General features: G+C 42.3%; 1 long non-coding RNA gene across 1 annotated transcript; it reads right to left on the reverse strand.

The window, feature by feature from the left end:
• Positions 1 to 335: 335 nt before the first annotated feature.
• Positions 336 to 15,776, reverse strand: LOC123601354. The gene is made up of 3 exons (XR_006714063.1): positions 14,176 to 15,776; positions 6,341 to 6,474; positions 336 to 746 (listed from the first exon to the last, which is right to left on the reverse strand). It is a non-coding gene; the product is annotated as an uncharacterized LOC123601354 (long non-coding RNA).
• Between the last annotated feature and the right edge of the window lie 645 nt (positions 15,777 to 16,421).

Below are 16,421 nucleotides of genomic sequence, written 5' to 3' on the forward strand. Positions count from 1 at the left end.
ATAGGATGTCCAAGAACAAATCTCAGAGATCTCCTGTATAGGGCAAGTGGAGAAAAGAAAAGACTGAAGGATACAGAGAAAGAGCTGTCAGAAAAGTAAAAGGAGAATCCATGGATGGGGGGAGTCACAGAGGCCAAAGTAGAAGAGATTCAAGAAGGCAAGGACAGATGGGGCACCTGGGTGACTCAGTTAAGCAACTGACTCTTGATTTTGGCTTGGGTCATGATCTTGTGGTCAGTGAAATTGAGCCCTGAATTGGGCTCAGCACTGACAGCGTGGAGCTCACTTGGGATTCTCTCTCTCCCTCTCTCTGCCCCTCCCCTGCTTGTGCTCCCTCTATCTCAAAATAAGTAAATAAACAAACTTAAAAAAACAAAAAGAAGGCAAAGACAGTCAACATGGCAAAGAAGAATGGAAATTGAATGAGAATCATTGGGTTTGGCAACTAGAAATTGATGACCTTTGAGAGGTTTCCCTCTCAAAGCATAGATGTTTTCTCTACATCTTTTAGAGAGTATACAACAAAGGCTATTACTAATTTTCTCTAGTAGTTTTCTTAGTCATTGTCCTAGTCAGCTCAGGTTACCATAACAAAATACCTAGACTAGGTGGCTTAAACAACAGATGTTTATTTCTCACGGTTTTGGGAGCTGGGAAGTCCAAGACCAAGGTGCCCACTGATTTGGCTCCTGGTGAGGATTTTCTTCCTGACTTGCAGACAGCTGCCTTCTTGTTTCCTTCTTCATCTGGCAGAGAAAGAGAGTTCTAGTATCTCTTCCAATGCTTAGAAGGGCATTAACCCATCATGGGGGCTCCACCCAATCACCTCATTTAAATCTAATCATCTCTCAAAGGCCTCCCCCCTCCAAATACCATCATATTGGGGATTAAAGTCTTCAACATGTGAAATTTGAGGGGACACAAATATTCAATCCATAGCAGTCATGATTCTTTGGGTTGCAACTAAGAGAAATTCACATCAAACTAGTGCAAAGAAAAGGTATTTCAGCAAAGCATCATCCCCTTACCATCTTTCTATTTCTTTCTGCACAGCTGTTTTGGCATCCTCTGCCATCAAAGACTAGCTCTCAATGTTTTGACCATGCATATGGCCAAACATGACCATTCCACAACTTCTAAGAATGTGCCTCCTCCACTCAAGCATCATGCAGGTACTGAAGTAGAATTTCTCGAATCTAATTATAATTCCCAAAGAAGTTTGTATACCTGAAACCAACTCTACCTTTGTCAAGTGTTAGAGGAATGAAACAGTAACCTTCCTTTTTTCACAGAAGATTGTCTGAATTAAGTTTCTGTTATAGCAATCGAAAGAGTTCAGAATTTTTCTTTCTTTCTTTTTCTTTCTTTCTTTCTTTCTTTCTTTCTTTCTTTTCTTTCTTTCTTTCTTTCTTTCTATTTTTATTTTATTTATTTAATTAATTAATTACTTTATTTATTTATTTTTACTTATTTATTTATTTTAGAGAGAGAGAGCACACATGAGTTAGGGAGAGGAGACAGAGGGAAAGACAGACAGAATCTTAAGGCTCCATGCTCAGCACAGAGCCCAACTGAGGGCTCGATCCCATGACCCTCGGATCATGTCCTGAACCAAAATCAAGAGTTGGAGGTTCAACTAACTGAGCCAGCCAGGTGCCCTGAAAAAGTTCAGGATTCCTGATGGTAAAAATTGTTAAACCTCAGGATGGGTTCCAAGAAAGGCTTTCTTTCTAAAGAAATTCTCCAAGAATTGTCTAGAATGGACAATTCCTTTCTTAAAAAGGCCTCAAATCTAGATTTTTCCCCTGTCATTTCAAAAGCAAGTGACCAAGAAGAAATCACCCAACTGCTTCATTACCTGTCTAGGGAGTCAGGAGGTGTTAATATCCCAATCTGACAAGTACACATGGGCACAAAGATCCTGAATTATTTTCCTTTTTTTAAAAATATAATTTATTGTCAAGTTGGCTAACATAAAGCGTATACAGTGTACTCTTGGTTTTGGGGGTAGATTCCTGTGATCTTAATTATTTTCTATTGTTATCTACCAGGTCAACACACCTGCTAGGAATAGAAAACCCTTTTTAGCCTCAGGAATACACTTTTTCTTTCCAAAAGTAAACTGCAACATATCAACAGTTAACAAGAATGAAGGTAAAGTTTTACAGCTTATTTATTCCACTGAAGTGAACACTAGCCACCCACTTAGCCAAGTACCCTAGATAGCTTCAGGCAAGTGAACCCTTGAGCAGGAGATATAATTGGGAATTACCTCCTTTAGCATTTAATCTTTTTCACCCAGTTATTTCTGTATAGCTTTCCTTCTCTGAATACTCTTTCATCATTTACTCTTTGGGGAATCTGAGCATTGCATTGCCTTTTGAGATCTGGTTGTAAGGCATTTCAAGTCCTTTGGTAAGAGCAGGATTTCCCACTGTGAGAAAGGTATTTTACTAGCAACAGCTGTTACCTCGGGGTGAGGGGTAAGGGGTGGATTGTGCAGGACTTTTACTTCCTAAATGAAATATTTCTGAAATGTTTGAAATGTTTACAATGAGTATCAATTGTTTTTGTAATCAGAATATAATGTGAACTCATATTTCTTTAGCATGTTCAATGCCAAATAAGAAGCAACCCACATAGAAGATATTTCAGCTGTGGAACTCTCCAAGGGGATGGTATTCTCTCTAGCATCTTGCACATTTTGTCCTTTTTCTCTTCTAATGATGAAATCCTATGTTTTTTCTACAAATTTAAATGTCTTAACAGAATTATGATAACCTCAGGTCTCTGCCTCCAGCCTTGCTGTTTTCAAGTAATTACCCACACTTTTACCAGAGTGATCTTTTTAAAACACAAATCTGAGCATGTCACATCCCTGCTTCAAATTGTCTGAGACTCCTCCACCCCTGCAAGCCCCAGGGACTCCATGAACCAGTCCTACCTACCTGCTTCTGTAGCCCCATTGCCCTTTACCTCTAGCTCTGTTCTTTAAGTTTCCATAATACCAGACTGTTATAAGACACAGCATCTCAAGGTTTAAACTGAGCCATCTCCTTCTCTGTGTAGGTGAGGAAGTACAAAGGCTGCTCCAAAAACTTGACTTTGATGGCGCTGGACTCAGTTGCGCTCCTGTGATTAAGACTGAAGTCATAGGGATGGAGGCAGAAGTGTTGGCACTGAAGTGGGTGGAGTGTCATCACCCTACTGATCATCTGCAAACATCTCCTCATTCCTACCTTAACAACAGTAGAATCACCAGTACATCTCTCTATCCCTCTTGATACTAGTTTTCTCTGTGGTTTTCGGGGCTTGACATAACTCTCTGGTGGCTGTCGTGATGTCTGCTAAATGGATCATCTGGTATTTCTAACCCAGAAACAACCTCAGAATGAATGTCATGTAGATCACAGGCTGCTGTGGCTTAGCCCTACTGGGCCTCTTGAGTTCCTGTTGTTGCTAAAGGATCAGGAAGTGAGGGTGGGGATGGGGGGAAGGGGACTTAAGAAGAAAGAGAGGCTACACCAGAGTAGTCCTGTGCCCCAAAAGACTGTATTATCAAAGTCCAGCTTGTTCCTTGCCTACTCTTATTGTGCAATAATTGGAAGCACTCTAAGCTTTTTCCTCTTGGTCATGCACAGTTTATTATTGAACTGGTGTGCTATAAGAACACAAAAAGTGTGTGGTAGTGATTGCACCCAGAGCAAATACATGTATAAGTGGTCAAGATCTGGAAAGGAAAGTACCAAAATATAATTAGTAATATGTCAGGTTGGTGGTATTATGGGTGACTTTTTCCTATGAAGTTTTTAAGTTAGTTCATCTTTTAAATACTTGTTAAGAGAAAAGGGGGGTGGGGAAGGGGATAATGCTGTACCCTTGAGACCCGAATTTCTAGCATCTAGTGTAATAGAATGTATATATACTATAATAATCTGCTCTAGTCCAGGAGTCACCATAGAGTTCAGCCAAATACACCCATGGAATTAGAAAGTCATGGAAGGTAACTTGAGGACAGTCCAGTCCAGGGGTGCTTACTGGGTTGAGTGTCCTACTCTTGATTTTGGTTCAGGTCATGATCCCAGGGTCATGGGATCGAGCCCTGCATCAGGCTCCATGCTGAGCATGGAGCCTGCTTGAGATTCTCTCTCCCTCTGCCCCTCTCCCCACTCACTTTCTCTCTCTAAAAGTTAAAAAAAATTTTTTTTTAATTTAAAAAAAGACAGTCTAATCCAATTTTTCTTTTTATAGAAAAGAAAGCTGAGACCCAGAAAGATCAAGTGGTTTTCCACACTCGCCCAGCTAATTTGTGGCACAGCTAAAAAGAAAACTCAGTCTTCCCTTTTATACAAAGGAAAGAACAATTTTATTCTTTCTTAATTTATTCTTTCTTACTACTGCCTTTCAAACTCACTCTGTCAACTCTCCCTTCCAATCCCTTTAACTTACAGTCTTTGGTCCTCCAGCCTCTGACCTAGCCCTCAGGACTGAGATAAAACATCAGTCCCTCTACCTCACAACTCTGGACACTCAGGTCAGATTGTCTCAAAAACTCTATCTCCATACACTCTGCTCTACCTCCCAGCTACCTCAGGGGCATTTCTTCCACTCAGCACACACGGCCATGAGATGTCAGTCAGTCTCCTTTCCTGGCAGATCCCCACTCTTTCCCTTCCCTTGACTAGAAAGTGAGACAAACACAGCACTCTGAAAATTGTCTTCAAAGAAATCCTTGCTTTTTAAGCCTCTTCTCCTAGGGTGCAAGAGTGGCTCAGTCATTTAAGCGTCCAACTCTTGGTTTTGTCTCAGGTCATGATCTCACAGTTTGTGAGTTAAAGCCCCACCTCAGGCTCTGCGTTGACAGCTCTGAACCTGCTTAGGATTCTCTCTCTCTCCCTCCCTCTCTCTCTGCCCCTCTCCTGCCTGCACACTCTCATTCTCAAAATAAATAAATAAACTTAAAAAAAAACCCTCTTCTCCTTAATTTTCTTTTCTCAGGACAAAAGTGGGTGACAGTCTACAGGTTTTAGAACCAATTAGGGGGCTACCCCCTGAGCAAGTCATGCTTAAATGATCTGACACATCTCCTTGCAACACGGGGGCACTTGTAACCTATTATTCTAAGCTCTGAACTAAGGAAACAGGGATATCTCATTTAACATCCAATTAGAAGTGCATCTATTTCTTTCTCAGTTCTTTGTTTCTTAATACATTCCAGCTGAAATTTTTCAATTTAATTTTTACTAAGTTATGCATTCCAATGAGAGAACACATGCCTTTTATATTTTGTAATTTGTTAGACCTTGTGGTGGGGCCATCTTCTGTCTCCCTCCTTCCCCTTAGCTGAGGCCATCAATAGCACCTGTAGGCTCAGGCTTTATCTGGTCTTTGGATCCCACACAGAAGGAGGAATTTATGGCACTTTAGTCCCTCACTCTAGCTAGGGTTGCTCGTCTGAACTTATACCCAAGTTCTATCAGATAGATGACCTTCAGTTTCATTAAGACTCAGCCCTGCCTTGGACTCCAGACCCAGTCCTAGTGCCTTACATCCAATCCTGATAACCCTGCAACTGGGGCATGCCTGCCTGTTCCTTTCAATTACCCACTCCTTGGGACTGGAATGTCCCCGAACTTTGGTCCAGGGACTGGGGTCCTACTAGCAGCTGACCAGACTTATCTATTTGTCTGAAATCCTGAGTATCTACTATCTCAGAATTCTTCTCAGTAAGACAACACATCATTTTCTGTTTGGCTTCAGATACCAACTGCTGGCCTATGTTACAGCTTGCTGTCTGTCAGTATGCCCTCCCAATGGCAGATTTGGCCTGCTCAGTGCTTCTGCAGCTGACACTGTGTCCCCTTGTGGTATTAGATACCTGTCTCTTTCACTCAGCTGGCCCAGGCCACCACAGAACTCAAGCCAGGCATGAGCCATTTCCCTTGAACAGAATGCTTTGTTATATAACTGGTCTGCAGAACAGTGCAACCCTTGAGACCAAACTAGGAAAAGCACAGCCCTGTGTAGTGAGCCCTTTGAGGATAGATCAGAGAATCACCCATAGTGTCTATTCAGGCATAGGCAACCTGTATCAGAGACTGTTGAGTCCCACTAGTTCAATGGATGTGTGTGTGATGGACATCCATTTTACCTGCCCATCATCCCTTCTTTTCTGATATCATGACTTTTCCATCCCCATTCTCAATCCATAAAGTTCTGGTTGGGCTGACCCAGACTCCAGCATTAGTCCTGGCCAACCAGAGCAACACAACACACCTCAGACACAGTGATTGTTTCAGAAATGTCCACATGACCCAAGCTGGACCAATGACAGTCTTACCTGAGAATGATAGAGATGCTTTTTGCTAGGGTTACTAAATTGGTAGAATGTAACCTGGAGCTGCTGGTGGCCATCTTTTTTCCCACATAGGGAAAGCCTGCCTGAGAATGAAGTCAACTCAAAGGAAAGCAAACCTGAAAGAGAGAAGCCAATTGGTTACAACATTGATCCAATTCTAAAGCCAGCAATCCATCAATGGACTCCTTGGTTTATCAGACAACATATTTACTTTTAGTGTGTAAGTCAGTAGGACTTGGATTTCTATTACTTTAAAATTAATACAGTTGGGGCTCCTGTCTGGCTCAGTCAGGATAGTGTGCAACTCTTGATCTCAGTGTTGTAAGTTCAAGTCCCACACTGGGTGTGGAGCCTACTTTAAAATAAAATAAAATAAAATAAAATAAAATTAAATTAAATTAAACTAATACAGCTGACAAGACTGACTGGTATTTCCTTCTGCCTGACCAGCTGATTAAACCTCTAGGCTGAAAATATAGTGAAGAAAAGCAAGTTGAAAAAAAATGCTCAAAAATGTATTCTTTTTTAAATTTAAAATTTTTTTTATTTATTTTTATTTATTTATTTTTAGCATTTATTTATTTTTGAGAGACAGAGAGAGACAGAGCATGAGCGGAGGAGGGGCAGAGAGAGAGAAGGAGACACAGACTCTGAAGCAGGCTGCAGGCTCTGAGCAAGCTGTCAGCACAGAGCCTGATGCAGGGCTTGAACCCACAAACTGTGAGATCATGACCTGAGCCGAAGTCGGATGCTCAACCGACTGAGCCACCCAGGTGCCCCTTCTTTTTTTTAAATGTTTATTTATTTCTTTTGAGAGAGTGAGAGAGAAGAGTGGGGGAGGGGCATAGAGAGAAGGAGAGAGAGAATCTCAAGCAGGCTTCATGCTGTCAGCACAGGGTCTGATGCAGGGTTCAATCTCATGACCATGAGATCATTACCTGAGCTGAAATCAAGGGTCAGACACTTAACCAACTGAGTCACCCTGGTGCCCCAAAAATGTATTCTTTCATTCATTCAACTATTACATAAGAATAGCAGCATAATACAATGAAAAACAACACAAGGTTCAGAGCCTATCAGATCCCTGTTCAATCTTAAATCTTCTATTTTCTAGCTGCCTATATGGGGCATGTTAATATCTCTGAGCCTCTGTTTCTCCTTTTGTAAAATGGGAATAATATTACCTATGTCCTAGGGTTATTATGAGAAACAGATATAATGTATATGGTGCCTGGCCCTAAAAGGTTTTCAATAAATGGTGCTTATTTTAATTACAAAACATCTTGGGGCGCCTGGGTAGCTCAGTCAGTTAAGTGACCACTCTTGGTTTTAGCTCAGGTCATGATCTTACGGTTCATGGGTGTGAGCCCTACACTAGGCTCTGTGCTGCTGGTGTGGAGCCTGCTTGGGATTCTTTCTCTCCCTCTACCTCTGTGCCTCCTCCACTTATGCTCTCTCTCTCAAAATAAATAAATAAATAAAACCTAAAAAAAATTAAAAAAAAAAATACAGAACATCTTGAGCTGCAAGGACTTTGGGGTAAGGGGTTTAAAAAATAAAAACAAGGGGCACCTGGCTGGCTCAGTCCATAGATCATCTCTTGATCTCAGGCTCATGAGTTCAAGGCCCAAATTGGGTGTGGAACCCACTTTAAAAAACAAAAAAGTTAGAGAAAAAAAAAAGCAAAAAAAACTTGATCACTACCTCCAGAGATTCAAATTTTAACTAAAGAAAGAAACACAATGTTAAAGACAGAGAGGCAGTGTAAGCTGTCTTGTGATTGGCAGAAGCCTCCATAACTCAAAGGAAGGAGATAATTCCTTTCTGGGGTGATCAAAAAAAGGCTTCATGGAAGAAGTCGAATCTGGGCCCTTGAATGAACAAAAGTTTTGGTAAGCAGACATTGGGAGAAAGAGCATTCCAGTTAAAAACAGAACAAAACAAAACAAAAGGCGGGGGAACCTGGGTAGATGAGTCAGTTAAGCATCTGACTCCTGATTTTGGCTCAGGTCATGGTCTCACAGTTCATGTATTTGAGCCCCACATCAGGCTCTGTGCTGACAGCTCAGAGTCTGCTTTGGATTCTCTCTCTCCCTCTCTCTCTGCCCCTCTCTTGCTCACTAACTCTCAAAATAAATAAACTTTAAAAAAATGTTTTTTTTAAGAGGCAGGAGTGAGAAAATGGCTCTATCTGCAGGATTACAAGGCATAGCAACATGGCTGAAGTATAGAATCCACATAGAAGAGGAAGCTAAAGCTGGAGGAGTTAACTGCTGCCAATTCAGGGGTGGGGTGTGCTGAGGGGTGCAGCTTCTATCCTGTCCTCAGGGACTTAGAATCTTTCAATAGACCCAGGCAATGGGAACCTTTGAACATTTTTGGACAGCGTTTATACAGGATGAAAGTTCTGATTGATCAGCAAATCACTTGAATCCTCTTCCAAACTGCACATTTCTACCAGCTGTCCCTAGAAACCCTGCCTCAATGAACCACTGTAACTAAGGAGAGCATGTTATAACTCTCAACTGCATGTGGGGACATGAAAAATGGTTGGGAAACATCCGCCCAGAGGCAGACATGCTTTTTCAGAGAATATTGTGTGTGGTCAAAAGGGCACCAGGATCAGTAAAGCTGTGAAAAAAAGGGGGAAGGAGAAGAGACGGCCTGCATTCATCCCTCCCTTGGATTCGTACAATCATTTCCTCCTAGCTGCTCTTTCTGCCTCTGGTCCTTCTCTATTTCTTTTCTTTTCTTTTTTTTTTTTTTTAATGTTTATTTATTTTTTAGAGAGACAGAGACAGAATACAAGTGGGTTAGGGGCAGAGAGAGAGGAAGACACAGAATCTGAAGCAGGCTCCAGGCTCCAAGCTGTCAGCACAGAGCCCGATGCGGGGCTCCAACTCACAAGCTGTGAGATCATGACCTGAGCCAAAGTCGGACACTCAACCGACTGAGCTACCCAGGCGTCCCTGGTCCTTCTCTAACCATTTTATATTTCACTATCAGATTAATCTTCCTGTTCTGATCCTGTCATGCCAACTTCAAAACCCTTAATGATAAGTCACAAGCCACTCCCTACAGAATAGACTGAAATTCTTTGGTTTCCCATAGAAGGGTCCTTTTGGATGAGGCTGAAACCACCTTTTAGACCTCACTTCCTGCTACATGTTTCCAGGTATCTTCTGGTCTAGCCAATCTGACTACTCAAGAGTCCCTTGCTTTCCTGTCTCCATGCCTCTTTTGTGCCACTCCTCCTGGCTGGAATACCACTCCACAGTCCCCTACTCATCTATTTCCAACTTCTCCATCCTTGAAGGCTCAGTTCACATGTTCTGATCTCCTCTTTCTCCTATTCTGCCTTTGATAATGTCTTTTTTGAGCTCCCACAGAACTTTACCTGTATCTCTGTTTATGTATGCATCATTTACTTTAAAACACACGAAAAAACTTGTAGTCGTTTATTTTCTTTAAATAAAAAAAAAATTTTTTTTTTCAACGTTTATTTATTTTTGGGACAGAGAGAGACAGAGCATGAACGGGGGAGGGGCAGAGAGAGAGGGAGACACAGAATCGGAAACAGGCTCCAGGCTCTGAGCCATCAGCCCAGAGCCCGACGCGGGGCTCGAACTCACGGACCGCGAGATCGTGACCTGGCTGAAGTCGGACGCTTAACCGACTGCGCCACCCAGGCGCCCCTAAATAAAAAATTTTTAATTTGGGGCACCTGGGTGGCTCAGCCAGTTAAGCATCGACTGTGGCTCATGTCATGACTTCACAGCTTGTGAGTTTGAGCCCTGTGTCGGGTTCTCTGTTGTCAGCACAGAGCCTGCTTCAGATTCTCTATCCCTTCCTCTCTCTGCCCCTCCCCTGCACTTTCTCTCAAAAATAAACTTTTTTTTTTTAATTTAAAATTTGGTAATACATTTTACAAGTACAAGACAGTGTAATAAAAGTTGTTATAACCTCACCACCGAGAATTGCCAATTTTTAAAACATATTTATTTATCCATTTATTTATTTCACATGTTAAAAATGTACATACTCTTAGAGTTTCAGTTTTGCAGGATGAAAAATGCTGGAGATTTGTTGCACAACAATGTGAATGCATTTAATACTACTGAACTAACACTTGCGCATGTGCATGAGTGGTGGAGGGATAGAGAGAGAGGGAGAGAGAGAACTCCAAGCAGGCTCCACACCTCTAGCGTGAAGCCTGTCTTGGTGCTTGAACCCATCAACTGCAAGATCATGACCTGAGCTGCAATCAAGAGTCAGACCCCCAACCGATTGAGCCACCAAGGCGCCCCTAAAATCACCAGTTTTTAAGCTTCATATTTGCTTCCATATTTCTAATAGAAGTGAAATATTACAGATAAAATTGTTTATTTTAACCACATACTCTCCCACTTAGTCCCATTTCTCCTCTCAATGTCCAGTGGCAATTGCTAACATGAGTTTTGTGTGAATCCTTCCATTCTAGTCTCTATAATTTTATCTGCATGCATATATGTATCCATCACCAATGGATTATGATGTTGTGTCCTCAAATTTACATTAATGGTATCATGATGAATGTGTCATTTTGCATCTTGCTTTTATCACCCAAAGTTTTTTTGAGACTATTTCAGGTTGATTTATGAATATACTTTTATTTACCTATTACTCTTTGTTTTTTTAAGTTTGTTTATTTATTTTGAGAGAGACCGAGATAGTGCAAGTGGAGGAGGGGCAGAGAGAGGGAGAAAGAGAGAATCCCAAGAAGGCTCTGAACTGTCAGCAAAGAGCCCAATGAAGGGCCCAAACTCATGAACCATATGAACCATGAGATCATGACCTGAGCTGAAACTTAGAGTTGGACACTTAACTGAGTCATCCAGGCACTACTACCCATTACTCTTTGATAAAAATTTAGGCTGCTTCCATCTTTCTGCTTTTATAAACAATGGAGCAGAGAACATCCTCATACTTGTTTCTTTGTACACATGGGTGAGAGTTTCTTTGGAATACATACCTTGAAGTATTATTACTAAGTCATAGGGTATGTACATTTAAAATTTTTTTTAGGGGGCACTTGGGTGGTTCAGTCGGTTGAGCGTCCAACTTTGCTTCCGGTCATCTGATCTCACAATTCATGAGTTTGAGCCTCACATCAGGTTCACTGCTGTCAGCGCAGAGCCCGCTTTGGATCCTCTATCCCCCTCTCTCTACCCCTCCCCCGCTTGCTCTCTCCTCTCTCTCTCAAAAATTAAAATAAAATAAAATAAAATAAAGTAAAATTAAAATAAAATAAAATATTTTAAAAATAATTTTAAATATATATGACATAAAACTTACCATCTTAACCATTTTTAAGTATAAAGTTCAGTAGTGTTAAGTGCATTCACATGGTTGTGCAACTAATCTCCAGAACTCTTCATCTTGCAAAACTGAAACTCCAAGGGTATGTACATTTTTAACATATTAAGGGCATGACTTATTTCATCTACTAAACTATAAGCTTTGTAAGTGTATGATCAACATTTCATTAATTTTTACATTGAGCAAAGTGCCTAGTATAGTAGTTTAACAGGTAGAGACTTAACAAATATTTGTTGAATAAATGAAAGAACTAATCAATCAAGAGGAATAATAATATTTTCACAATTTTGGTGAGATAAGATTTTCTTATCACACAGATGAGATACTAGAACTCAGCTCTGGCAATCTTACCTACTTGGAACATAGCCTGCAAACCAGAAAGGGACAGTAATGACCTCTGACCCAAAAAAAAAAAAAAAAAATCATCAATGCTTTAAAAACACATGTACTTTACCTAAGGAGATCCCTTTTGAATATTTATTTATTTGGAGTCTATTTACAATTTTCAAATTTGCATTATAAAAACATGGCATATTTGGGGCCAAAATCAGGAGATCACAGAAAAATGTCTAAAAATAGGTTTTAAAAAAAAAGTCACCCTTCACTGCAGTTAGAGAGATGCACTGGTCAGATTTCCCCTCAAGAAAGGACTTACTGGAGGGGCGCCTGGTAGCTCAGCAGGTTAAGCGTCTAACTCTTGATCTCAGCTCAGGTCACAATCTCATGGTTCATGGGGTCGAGACCCACATTAGGCTCTGTGTTGATGGCAATAGCATGGAGCCTGCTTGCAATTCTGTCTCTCCTTTTCTCTGCTCCTCCCCAGCTTGTGTGTGCACTCTCTCTCTCTCTCAAAATAAATAAATAAACTTAAAAAAAGAAAAGGTAATGTCCAGCTGCAGGCAGTGACAAAATTCAGCTGTTAACTTTTTGGTCATCCTCAGCTATCCAGCCAAGGTCAGTCTGTTCTCAGAGGGGCCCCAACCAATGACTGTGGAAGGTGGTGGTACAAAGGCCTGTTTATTTCTACCCATCATAGGACACCTCCAGTTAGCAGTCTTTGCTCCAAATTTCCCTGCTGGGCTGGGAAAGATTTTATATCACATCTGCCCAATTCTACTTCCTCCCCTTTCTTTTCATTGGTGTAGCTCCCCAACAAACTTTTTCACTAACTCCAGCTCAGCATTTGCTTCATAAAGAACCCAACTGACACAACCTTAATTCTATAATCCTAATTCCCAGAGATACACACCATAGCATTCTTTTGGTTTAGGTTTTTATTTATTTATTTTGAGAGAGAGAGAGAGAGCAGGAGCAGAGGAAGGGCAGAGAGAGAGGGAGAGAGAGAATCCCAAACAGGTTCTGCACTGTCAGCACAAACCCCACGCAGGGGCTTGGACTCACGAACTGTGAGATCATGACCTGAGCCTAATTTAACGCTTAACCAACAGAGCCACCCAGACACCCAACACACACCATAGCATTCTAAATTTTTTTATATATAGAGAGAGTGTGTGTGTGAGAGAGCAGGGGAAAGGGGCAGGGAGGGAGAGAGAGAGAGAGAGAGAGAGAGAGACAGAATCCCAAGCAGGCCCCATGCTCAGTGCAGAGCCCCCATGTCAGGCTTGATCCCATGACCCTGGGATTATGACCTGAACCAAAATCAAGAGTCCAATGCTTAATGTACTGAGCCACGCAGGTGTCCCTGCGATGTTCATTTCTCAACCCAAATTTTATTTCCCATAGTACTTCTAGACCTGAAAAAAATCAAGAAAAGGGGCTCAGTGTTGCAAGCATTCCACAACAGTAACAGTCCAGAGCACAATACAACCTCCAGGCTGTGTACCAACCAACGTACTGCTGGATACACTATCAGGGTGCTGGTACACTGCTCATCTGTCAAGCCAACCCCACTCCCACCTCCTTCCTCAGTGAAACCTTTCCTCTTTCCCCTCTGTAGCTGCTCCCTGTCCTGCTCATACTTAGATGGGAGCACTTATTACCCAGTATTATAAGTATGTGCTTATGTGTTTATCTTCCCTGCCCCCAGCTTCTGCAGGACAAGAATCTATGTACCACAATGTAGGATGAAGACTAAGCATAAAGTATTTATGGGAGGCATGGGGGTTGTGAATGAGCCAGGCTTTATGCTTTAAATATTAAGGAAAGGACAATAGGAAAAGTGTTACATTTTCTTAAGCGGGTCTAGAAGACTATAGTGTGCTGTGTAACAATGTACCAGGTCATTGTGTGAGTTGGATGGGAATGTGGCAAAACCAGTTAGGAAGTCCCTGCAGTGACCCAGCACTGAGATGTAAGAAATGCAAGATGGCTGTGGTGGCATGGAGAGGAAGAACTACATCTACAAGGTATTTCAAAAGAAAAATAACAAAAACTGAGATTCGCTGAGTTCCCCAGATTTGCTAGAAGTGCCAACACCGCTAAGATGGGTATGGACTCACCCCCATTTCGCCCACGTGCGAAGTGAGACTTGGCTAGATGAAGTGACTCTCTGGGGGGTCACACGCCATGCAAGTGGCAGTGCTGAACTTCCAATATAGGTCGTCAGGCTCTGAAGACCTAGACCTCAATTGTCCGGGTCAAGATTACACACTCTCTGCACTGCGGGCTGAGGAATATTCCTGAGCTGAGGCCTCAACTCCTCTACTTACGGAGAAGGACCTTGCAGGGCCCAAGCACCGCACAGGGACGCTTAAACGAGCGGTCAGGACCTTGAAGGCCCGCACCTAAGGGCGGAAGAAGGAGCGTCGCGGGGGCGGCGGCGGCGGCGGCGGCGGCGGCTCAGCGCGCGGCCCGGGGCGGAAGCGGCTGAGTCACCGCAGGGCAGAAACGCAGCGCGCGAAGACAGGGCCCGGGGGCCGGCGGCTCCCGCACTGGTGAGCCGTGACGCCCGGCGTCGGCACACGCAGGGAAGCGGACGGCGGCTGGCGGAGGCCGGAAGAGCTGAGTCAGAGCGGGCACGCCCGCGGGGGCCGCGCGCCGCAGCTCCAGACCGCCGGAGCTGCGCTCGGATCCCGGCCAGCCGTCCGCACGGCCCCGCGGAGACGCGGTTGGGCGCAGGGCTTCGGCGATCGGGCCCACACGCTGGAAGCCGAGACTGAAATTTGAAGTCTTGAGATGGCCCCAAGCAGCGGATCCTGTACGCACGTTTCGGTGGAAGCTACTGACCTTGTGAAAGGAGACAAGCTTTGGGTCTAAGACGGGGCAGATTTTGAAGATCAAAAGGACTTGCCCGGGACCAAAAATGATTTGTCTGCCTCAGTTCCAAAATGCAATAAATAATAATTAAAACAACACAGACACACACACAATTATTTTTTAATGCAAAAGCGAAAAATCCGGAATCCCAAGAGAGGATAAACCTTGCAATAAAGGTTTACAGAAAATAAAGTTCTCCCAGGATGGGAACATTGCACAGGGACTTTCTAGAGGTCCCTGATAAACTTGATTCATAGACCTTTCTCCAGTTTCTCCCCACTACTACGCTACTGAGGCCAGAAGCCCATTTTTTTTATATTTTACTGTTTTTATTCAAGTTTTCTTTTTTTAGTCAAAAAAGATACTATAGAAATCCCGGGGGGGGGGGGGGGGGAGGGAATCGTACCCAATTACATAGTCCCTGAAACTAGAAACCACAATTACTTTTGCTTCTCCCCTTACATTTTTGTTCACAATAAGTTTTTTATATAGCTGCATCAGAGGTATCATCTTCTATTTTGCTGTCTTAAGGTAATGTTATATAAACATTTGCCCATGTCTCACAGATCTTCGGGATCATTATTTTAAATAACTGCATTATGCATAAACTACTAAGTAATCCTCCTGTGGTGTGCTTGTAGATTATTGACTGGAATTGCTCTTTTCTTGTTTCCGATTGTCCATGTTTGTCCTCCATCAGGAAACCTCACCGGGCAAAATGGTGGAATCTAATGTGGAAAAGTGGCTGTGGACCATTGCACTATAGAAAAGCTTATTTTAAGAGCTGCCATAATTTCCCCAAATATTCTTTTAATATTTTATCCCACTTGGATAATCACAGCCTTTCTTTAATGCTTTAAGGTATACATTTGAAAAGGCTAGACCTTTGCAGGGGTGTGACAGAAGTGGAATTCAGAGTTGTGTCTGAGACATTTTCAGATTTTCATCAAGCCCTTTATGCTGAAGTGCCACTGTTAACAGTCTTCTGTGTGACTTGGAACAAATTATGTAACCTATCTCAGTCTCCCATTTTCTCATTTGAAAAATGGGGATAATAATAACGCGTCATATACTGTTGTGAGACCTAGATAAGATAACATTTGTACAGTGCTAAGAATGATGCCTGCACATAGTTCAGAAGTGTTATAAATATTGTCTGCTATTAAAGACAACAATAGCTGTGTATTGAGCAGTGACAGGCACATCTACCATGGCTACCAAGGCTGAAATAATAGAAGTATTTCCTCACAAACTCTCCCCCCCCCCGACTTAAAAATCACTCAAATGTGTAAACCTTTTCTATCAACTCAGTGATTTTGTTGTTAGAGATAATGGATAAAACTGAAAAGAGATAATACCACAAGATCTTTGGAACAAAGTTTATGTTTAGAAACTCGGACCTATTGGAGACAGTGGGAGTGAAGGGAGGGGCGGGGAGAAGGAGATCAAGAAGCTGCTACTTTTCATCTTAAACTCTTCAGTACTACAT

Source organism: Leopardus geoffroyi, chromosome D1 (genome assembly GCF_018350155.1).
Source record: "Leopardus geoffroyi isolate Oge1 chromosome D1, O.geoffroyi_Oge1_pat1.0, whole genome shotgun sequence".
Taxonomy (NCBI): Eukaryota; Metazoa; Chordata; class Mammalia; order Carnivora; family Felidae; genus Leopardus; species Leopardus geoffroyi.